The sequence below is a fragment of the Nannospalax galili genome, unplaced genomic scaffold (genome assembly GCF_000622305.1).
Source record: "Nannospalax galili isolate Female #2095 unplaced genomic scaffold, S.galili_v1.0 scaffold485, whole genome shotgun sequence".
In the NCBI taxonomy this organism is placed as follows: Eukaryota; Metazoa; Chordata; class Mammalia; order Rodentia; family Spalacidae; genus Nannospalax; species Nannospalax galili.
The window spans coordinates 963229-973286 of NW_008354534.1; positions in this window are offsets into that span (position 1 = coordinate 963229).

Sequence of the window (10058 nt, forward strand, 5' to 3'; positions counted from 1 at the left end):
TTTTTGTCTTTGGGAGTAACTGAAGCAAATAGGTGCTGTACTAGACATTTCTCTTTAAAACTCAGTAGGTGGAGCCATTAATTCCTTCTGGGCTGGAAAAGGTAGGAAGGCTTTAAGGAGATGATGTTTGAACTGATGCTTTGAGCGAATAGATAGATGTTCCTTGGGAAGGCGAAATAAGATGTTCCTGTGGTTTGCTCCACAGCCCAGTGGTAAGGTAGAGAAGATAATTTAATTCATATCTGAGGGGAAGAAGTCAGTGGCTCAAAGTTGCACATTAGTCAGGAGGATTCCATTATTAGAATCCAGGAACACTCTGGCTTCTGCTCTGGGACCTTTTCCTCTATATCTGGGCTGCCTTTCTCCCACTAGTGGAGGGAGCCCCATTACCCTCTGTGTACCTTCACTTCCCCTCCGTGCCCTAATTATTATTTTAAAGATTTATTTATGTGTATTTGCGTGAGTTTATGTGCACATACATGTGTGGACGCCTGTGGAGGCCAGAGAGGGTGTAATATATCTCTTGGAGCTGGTGTTATAGGCATTGTGTGCTGCTGGACATGGGTGCTAGGATCTGAACTCAAGTCCTCATGATTGAGCAGCAAGTGCTCTTAACACCTGAGCCATCTCTCCAGCCTTTATTATTTTAAAATATGTAATACATTGGCTTGATACTAAATTCAAAAGCACACCTGATACTGCATTTAGCTTTTTTTCTTTATATAGCTTTCCTAAATTAATTTGTTTCCTTTTTTACACATTTTTCCAGTGTAAAATCCAAAGGCCTTGTCATGACCTGGGAGACCTCTCTGACCTCCTGCTTGCTCGTAGGAGCATGAGCTTGCCCTTCTTCTTCTCTTCCTCCCCTCCCCTTCAACTTCTTCTTTCTCTCTACCCTTTGTTTCTTCTCCCTGCACCCCCATCCTTATGTGTATGCACATGTGTGTGCAGGTGTGTGTACCTGTGGGGACCAGAGAGGTAGAAGTTGGATGTCTCCCTTAGGTGCTCTCCACCCTATTTTTTGAGACAAGTTCTCTCACTGAACCAGAATCTTGCTGATTTGACTGGACTGACTGGCCAGCAAGTCCCAGGGATCCTCTTCTCTCCCCATCCCCAGTGCTGGAATCATAGGTGTGCTGCCATGCCTGGCTTTTTTACTTGGGTTCTGGGGATTGAACTTACTCAGCTCTTAATGCTTGCAACGCAAGCACTTTCCCAACTGAACCATCTCCCTAGTGTGCTTTCTCTGGGTGTCCCTTTCTGTCTGTCTTTCTCTCTCTGTCTCTCACATCTTCTCCCACCCCTCTCTTCCCCTCCCTTCCCCCTCTTCTTCCTTCTCCTTCTCCCTTTATCTCTCAGCAGGTCTCCTGATGTAGTTCAAGTTGACCTGAAATTTGCTATATAGCCCAGGCTAGTCTCCAACCCCTGTTCCTCCTGCTTCAGGCTTTCCAGGACTGGGATCATAGGCAGACATTACCACACCCAGATACATTCTTTTCCTATCTATCCTATAAATCTGAGAGGAGGGATAATAATTTCAACTCCAACAAAGCATTTGTTTATCTTGATGCCTGAGTTATTTGTATCAATATATTGTTATTCTTAGACTGCATGCTTTCTAAAGCAAACTTATTGTTTTTAACATAGGCCAGCATAATAATTCAGCTCTTTTTCAATATGATGTTTTTCCCCTTTTCTTTATCTCCTCTTTTTACTCCTCCCTGCTCAGATTTTAAAGATTTATTCTAGAAGCATCTATTTATTACTATTTTCCTTTTTAGGCAGATAAATGAAAGCGAAGTTTCTCAAGGTCCTAACATGATTCATTTGCTGAATTGAAATTAGTGTCCTTAGCTCTGGCTTCCAGGTAGATCGTGTATCCTGCCTGACACACTCTTGGATATTTGGATATCTCTGTATTGTTTTGCCAGTGATAGCTATTATAATTTTTTTCTATGATTGATATCTAAAAGATTGTAGGTTTATTATGGGATTCATAATTAAGTCCTTACCAGATGCTTAAGAGTAATTATTTTATTTCTCTGTAAAGATCTCTGGCCTTTGTATTTTAAAATGATACTTTATAAAAGTTTATTTTATTTTATTGTTTTGGTCTTTTTGAGACAGGGTCTCCCTGTAGCCCCAGCTGACCCGGAACTTGCTATGTAGACCATGTTGGCCTTGAACTCACAGAGATCTGCCTGCCTCTGCCTTCTGAGTGCTGGGACTAAAGGCATGTACCACCATACCTGGATAAACTTTTTTTTTTTTAATATGGAGTTTCCCTATGCTTCTCAGGCTAGTGTTGATTTTTCCATTTTAACTTCCTAAGTAGCTAGGATTATATGTGCCGATATGCCTGACTTATAGAGTGTTTTAAAAGGTGCTAAATGTTTTCTAAAAGTGCAGTTCTTATATGTGAAGAAGGCTAGACTGTTGGTTCTGGAACAGAAATACATGTTTTGGGACTGGGAAAGATAGATCAGTAAGTAAAGTGCTTGCCTTGCAAGCATGAATCAGATCCCAGACCTACATTAAAAAAAATCTGGGCCTATTGGCTCAGCCTTGTAATTCCAGTGATAAGAATGCAGAGACAGGTGTATCCTTAGGGCTTGCTGGCTCAGGCAGCATAGGTGAGCTCAGTAAGAGATTCTTTTTCAAAAAACAAGGTGGTGGTGGTGGGGGCTGGAGTGATGGCTCAGCGGTTAAGAGCACTGATTGCTCTTCCAGAGGACCCGGGCTCAATTCTTAGCACCCACATGGTAGCTAACAACTGTCTGTAACTCCAGTTCCAGGGGAATCCAATGTTCTCTTCTGATCTCCTTGGCACTGCATGACATGGGTGCACTTACATACATGCAGGCAATACACTTATACACATAAAATGCAAATAAATATAATTTTTTTAAAAAACACAAGGTGGGTTGGTGGTTCAAGCCCACCCAGAAACGACGTTAATTGGCATGGGCGTGGTGGCGCATGCCTTTAATCCCAGCACTCAGGAGGCAGAGGCAGATGGATCTCTGTGAGTTCGAGGCCAGCCTGGTCTCCATAGCGAATCCAGGCCAGCTAGGGCTACAGGGAGACCCTGTCTCAAAAAGACCAAAAACCCCCACCCAAAAACAAACAAAACAAAACAAAAACAAAAACAAGGTGGGGTGACTCTCCTTTGAGAAGCTCACACTCAACATTCTTCCTGAGTGCCTTTCTCTTAACCCTTGTGCTTAAAATTTATACTGAAATCTCTTAATAACTCCAACTGTTTCAAGGAATAAAAGCTAACCATTCCAACAAACAAAAAACCAAGATGACACCTGAGGAACAACAGCTGGAGTTGACCTCTGACTTTAGCATGTACACATGTGCACACCTCCTACACATGTACACACACACAGACACACACACACACAAAGGAAAGAAATACATGCTTCCATTAAGAAAAAATGTTCCATTTGATAACACAGGACAACAACAGAGCACCATTTAGTCGATCTATTGATTTCCAGACAAAATTACACTTAGCATAGTATTATTTTTTATTAGGGTGCCATTTTCTGGGTTTTATTTTTAATTTTTAAAGAAAATGTATTTTTTGACAATTCCATACATGAGCACTCTTATCTACATTACTCCACCTCATCTTTTCCCCCTCCAAACCATCCCACATCCTCCCCCTACTTCCTCTCAACTTTGTGACCTTTTCCTTGATATTAACAAAGTGTTCTTAATATTCTAAGATAGAAAGTTTTATGCTTTCTATTGTCACTTACCCAAAATAATGTCTATACTAGCACAGCAACAGCCTCAATGATAGTAGCATAGTCAACTGATAGACTATTGCCAAGGTCCTTCATGGGTATGCATGTTAATGAACTCCCAGTATTGGTATTGGCTGTACATAACTGTTACCTATTTATAAATAAAGGAGCCTAGAGGCATGAGGAGATTGGTTGGCTTGCCTGTGGCAGAGATTGCTTTCAGCTCCCTGACAATACTTTTTATCCTTTTCCTTTGTGATGGGCAAATAACTAGGCTTTGTTCCCAAGCTCCTTTGGGTTAGGTGTGGCTCCGTGACCCAATTCTGGCCAGTGGTGCATGTCATCTCCAGGCTCAGGTTTTGAGGAACCCATTGCCCGCCGCTCTTTCTTACCCACCTTCTGTTAGCTGAGGGCAGGCAATGGTGAAGCTGTAAGGAATGGCAGAACATGGGAAGGAAAGAACTTGAACACTGAATCACCACATGGAGCTGCTTGTTTGGTGCAAGGGAATGTCCTTCCCAGACTGTTTTCTGCCTGTTGGGTTTGAGGGATTATATACTTTGGAATCTAATTTTTACCCTAGTGCTTATCTGAACAAGTTATCCTGCTCCAACTTGTTCAGAAACTTAGCAACAAAACTTCAGTCTCCTGAAGTCAAATAAAAATTAAAGCATATGATTTACCAGAACATATTGCTTTGTGCTTTGACAGTAAGTCAAGATTTGAAAAAGGACTTCAGTCATAGGTCTGCATTTACAATCAGTTATGGGCACAAATTTGCAGAGTCATAAAGTGGCTAAAGGGCAAAAAAATTTTTTTTTTTGTCTATACCATTAAGCAATTGATTTTGTAATTGCGTCATGAAGCAATCTGCTAAGCCAAAGTGGGAGGTTGTCATTGAAAATTTGCTTTTCTGTGATGGTTTCCCAGACCCTCTCAGAGTTCCTTTAATCTTGCCTCTCCCTTTTCCTCAGGCAAATTAAAAAGTGTTTCCTAAGTGAACACAATAAGAAGAATTTGATTAAAGTCGTCTTTCTGCTGTGTCACTTCTGAAAACCAGGTTCTTTTTTTGACGCTGAGGAACTTGTCACCTCTTCTCTTTGTTCAGATTCTTTTCCTGAAAATTCCCAGTTTCAGTTCTAGGATACTTCTAGTTTTACATGTACCATTATTCATTTACTAGTATTTTTTTTCTAATAAAATCAACATACTTTCAGCTGGGCGTGGTGGCACACGCCTTTAATCCTAGCACTTGGGAGGCAGAAGCAGGCAGATCTCTGTGAGTTCAAGGCCAGCCTGGTCTACATAGTGAGTTCCAGGACAGCTGGGGCTACAGGGAGACCCTGTCTCAAAAAGACCAAAAAAAAAATCAACATTTTCTTTAAAAATTTTAATTTTTATGTGTATTAGTATTTTGCCTGCATGTATGTAAGTATATCCATGTGTGCAATGACCATGGAGGCCAGAAGATGGTGTCAGATCCCCTGGAACTGGAGTTACAGATGGTTTTAAGGAACTGAACCAGGGTCCTCTGCAAGAGCATCCAATGCTCTTTTTATTTCATTTTTGGTCTTTTTTTTTTTTTTTTTTTTTTTTTTTTTTTTTTTTTTTTCCCCCTTTTTTTTTGCCCCCAGGGCCCGGCAGACCCCCATGAACTCACAGAGTTCCACCTGCCTCTGCCTCCCAAGTGCTGGGATTAAAGGTGTGCACCACCATGCCTGGCCTGAGCATCCAGTGCTCTTAACCACTGAGCCATCTCTCCAGCCCCTATAAATAATTTTTCTTACACATGTATTTAATTCACTTAATGAGTTTTAACTCCTTTCCATCAGAAGTCTGATTGTTCAGATCCAAAGCATATTGACAAGCTGTTGAATGCCTATGGATTGAACTTGCACAGGAACTCAGATAAGAATGAATTATTTATCTCCACCAAGCTCTCCTACTTTGAGGTAAAAACAGAGTGTCACATTCTTTAAGGATTCAGTTTTCAATTTCTTTCTTTCTTTTCTTTTTTTTTCTGTCTTAATTTAGATCTCCAGCATGGATCTTACTTGGGGCAAAACTGACATTAAGATTTACTGGGAGCCTTTCTTGCATAAACCACTGATTATATGACTTGTGGAATAATGATATTTTGTTAAGCTTGAATTCATTTATTCTTAGGACTCAAGAACTAGAAAATTCTCTTTTCCTATTCATTTGTACTTATAGAAATTAATGTTAAACAGCATGTACTAAAAAAATCACTTTGAATTACTGAAATTGTGTAATTCAACGGAATTATATCACAATGGAACTATCACAATATGAAAACCCGTTTACTCATTTGTATGTTAGTACCTGCTCTGGATCTTCAAGGAGATCTCAATATTCATTTAATAAAGAGAAGGGCGTACATTATGCTTTGCCATTCAATAAACCCTGACCTAAAATAGAATAGAATTGTCAATTTCGCTTGCACAATAAAATTATGAGCACTGCTGTGACAAAAGAGGTTGAACTAGGTCAGGAGTGGCCCTTTTTACATTGCTCAAGAACAGAAGAAGGATTAAAAATGTATGAATTACCTCTAGAAACAGTGATCTGGTACAGAAGGTAATAAAATACCTGCTCTCCTGTGTCCTCCTAAGCTGCTCTGGGCTGCATTACTTTGTGATTGTATTAGCAGAACAACTTTCTGAAGCTCTAGAAACTGTTAGCAAAGATGAAGATTGACAAACTCAAAGAATTTCTGTTGAAAATCCTGAGGCAGATGGTGTAGAAAGGTAATGTTAAAATATGAGCCAAATAGAATCCCTTTTTGTATGTTCTATATATTCCTAATTTTATTTAGAACATAATAAGTACAAGACAAAAAGGATAAAATATGAAGATAGAACATTATGGACTGGAGATGTAGAACAGTGGTCAAGTACTTCCTACCATATAGGAAGCCTTGGGTTTGAGTGCCAGCTTTGAAACAAAAGCATTAAAATAATATAATCTAACTGTTTTTCTGGATAAAATTGTTTGAAAAAATACAGAATAGTTCTGTGAAATATTCCGGGAGCAAAAACTACCAAATTTCTTTATATAGGAAGGAGCTTTATCTAGTTTAGAAAAGTTACTTTTTAATGTTTCTTTAACTTTTCAGCTGTTTGTCTTTTTTTTAGTGTTTTTAAATCACAGGTATTTCTGTAATGTTTCGTGCTGAAAAACAACCTATGGTAGTGTTTGGCAATATATACAACTTAGTTCTAAGAGATGTGAGATGTTGGGAGAAATTTCTTACTTGTGAAAGTCTAGAAATTTTGTATTTACCAAACATTATTCAAATGGATGCTTTCATATAGGAAGGTTTTTGTTTCCTTACTCAGTGACCCCTTTCTTGTCTTTTTTCCATTGATGACTTATTGTTCAGTAATGAAACACAGGAGAACACACATGGTTTCAAACCTTCCATTTATCTATTTCTGCTAAATTACCTTTTTGTTTAGTAAAGGTAATTGAAAATGATTACCTTGGGGGAACCTTACTGTTTGGGCATTTTCTGTTTTCTACAGATTCCTACCATTAAAGTAATTTACTGAGAACTGAGGCTTGAGTAGAAAAAAATGCATCTCCACTGTGGAATATATGCAAATAAAATTATTATCTTTTTGTGTGTGTATGTTTGATATACGTGTGTGCATGTATGTGTGTATGGCGTGTGCCTGTGGAGACTAGAGGATGATTAAGGGGGTCTTTTATTTTTCCCCACCTTTAGGGTCTCTCAGTGAGCCTGGAGCTTACTGATTGGCTAAACTAGCTCTCCAGTGAGACCCTTTCTCATCCTCCAGTCTCTGCCTCCCAGTGCTGGGATTATGGGCACAAGCAACTATGCCTGGCTCTTCCTGGCTCCTTGGATGAGTGCTGGGAATCTGAACTCAGATTGTCATGCTTGCACAGCAAGCTCTTTACTCACCAAACCATTTCCCTAGCCCTCTTTTTCCCCCACTTTTCTTTTTCTCTTTTACAGGCACTGGGGATTGAACTCTGGGCCCTGTGTACGCTAGGCAGACACTCATTACTGAACCAAACCAGGGTCCTTTGCAAGAGTATCTAGTGCTCTTAACCACTTAACCATCTCTCCAGCCCCTATACTGTTTCTTACACATGTATTTAATTCACTTAATGAGTTTTAGCCCCCTTCCATCTGAATTCTGATTGTTGAGATCCAAGGCATATTGACAAGCTGTTGAATGCCTGTGGATTGAATTTGCACAGGAACTCAGATAAGAATGAATTATTTATCTCTACCAAGCTCTCCTGCTTTGAGGTAAATCTACAGTGTTGCATTCTACATCCTAGCCCTATGTGAATAACATTCTTACTGTTTAGGCAGCGAATCCCTGAGGATTGAGGAAGCCAGGAAGAAATACATTGAAAACTGTCACACCAAGGAAACAGAGCTTGTAGCGTCTGGCTTCTAATTGTTGAAAATATATCAGCTGAATTGAATTGATAGGTAGTCTTTTGTTGCTGCTGTTGTTTTGAGACAAGGTCTCACTCTATAGTTGAGGCTGGCCTGGAACTCACTATGCAGCCCAGTCTGGCTTTGAACTTGTGGTTCTTCCTGCCTCAGTTTCCCGAGTGCTGGGAGTACAGTCAGGGGTCATCATGCTCAGCTTCCAACAGGTAATTCTAATTTGTATTTAGCTATGCTTTCTCAGAAGGGTCAAGGAGCCTTGTCTTCGAAGACTTTGACTGCTCTTTAAAATTTGAATGGCAGGGCTAAAGAGATGGCTCAGTGGTTAAGGACACTGGCTGTTCTTGCAGAAGACCCGGGTTCGAATCCCAGCTCCCACAAGGCAGCTAACAACAGTCAGTAACTCCAGTTCCAGGGGATCCAACAGCCTCTTCTGTCCTCCGTGGGCATTTGATGACATGGGTGCACTTATCTACATGCAGGCAATACATACATACACATTAAAAAAATTGAATGGCATCTTTTCAGATAGGAATAGGCAGGTCTTTTAAAAATATTTATTTTTATGTCATGTATGTTTTGCCTGCATGTATGTGTACCACATGCCTGCCTGATGTCTGAGGAGGCCAGAAAGTGTCAGATTCCCTGAAACTGGAGTTATACACAGTTGTGAGCCACTATCTGGGTGCTGGGAACAGAACCCTGGTACTCAAAAAGAACAAATGCTCATAACTGCTGACCTATCTCTCCAGTCCCAAATAGGAAGATAGGAAGGTCTTTTTAAAAAAATATTGACCATAAAAAGATGAGCTCTTTGGAGTCTGTCCTTCCAAACTAGAGATTGGTATTGAAAACAGTTTTCAGAGATAAAGCTAATGAATTTGTATCTTTCTTTTTAATTCTGGTGATGGGTCAACCTATTAGCATTTTGAGAAAAAGTTTCCCTCAAGTCTCTTTTATTGGGGCTCTAAGCCCACTCATGGGGGTCTCTCTCATGACCTATCAGCTCCTGGGCTATGTTCCAGCACCACTGCACTGGGGAATTAAATTTTAACATGAATTTTGGAGAACAAAACTTTCAGACTATAGCAAGTCCATATGAATTAGATGTACCCAGTTCACAGGACTGAGTGAACAGAGCAAACTACAACTGAGCAATCTTATCATACGGCCATGGTGGCAGCCTCTTAGTCACCTTCTGCTTTGGGGTTTATTGTCTCCTAGAACAATGATGAAGAGAAAATGGAATGTTTAAAGGGAAAACATGGACCTGCCTTTCCAGGTGTGCTGGATAGCTTCAGTTGTCAACTTGACACACCTGGTTAGAGGGAACCCCAATTGAGAAATTTTTCTCCATTGGATTTGTCTGTGGCCATGTCTGTGGGGCATTTTCTTCATTGTTGAGGGATGTGTGAGGGCCCTGCTCACTGTGGAAAGTGCCATCCCAGGGAAGGTGGTCCTGTTTTGTATAAGAAAGCAGGCTGAGCTTGGGCCAGGGGAGCAAGCTAGTAAGCAGTGTTCCTCTGTGGTCTGTGCTCCAGGTTCCTGCCCTAGTTCCTACCTTGGCCTCCCTTGATGATGAACTGTGCTGTAAGCCAAATAAACCCTTTCCTCCCCAAGTTGGTTTTGGTCAGTGTATTTATCACAGCAATTGAAAGCTAATTAAGATACCAGATTTTGAATCCAGTTTTATTTAAAACTATCACCAACAGTCATATACATGTAAGGTACACTAAATTACTAACTTTAAACTGAAACTCCAAATGTCAGAGACTGGGGATCTATAAAGAAAAGAGGCTTATCCTAGTTCATTTTGCTGGAGGCTGGATAGTGTGACCACATCTGATAAG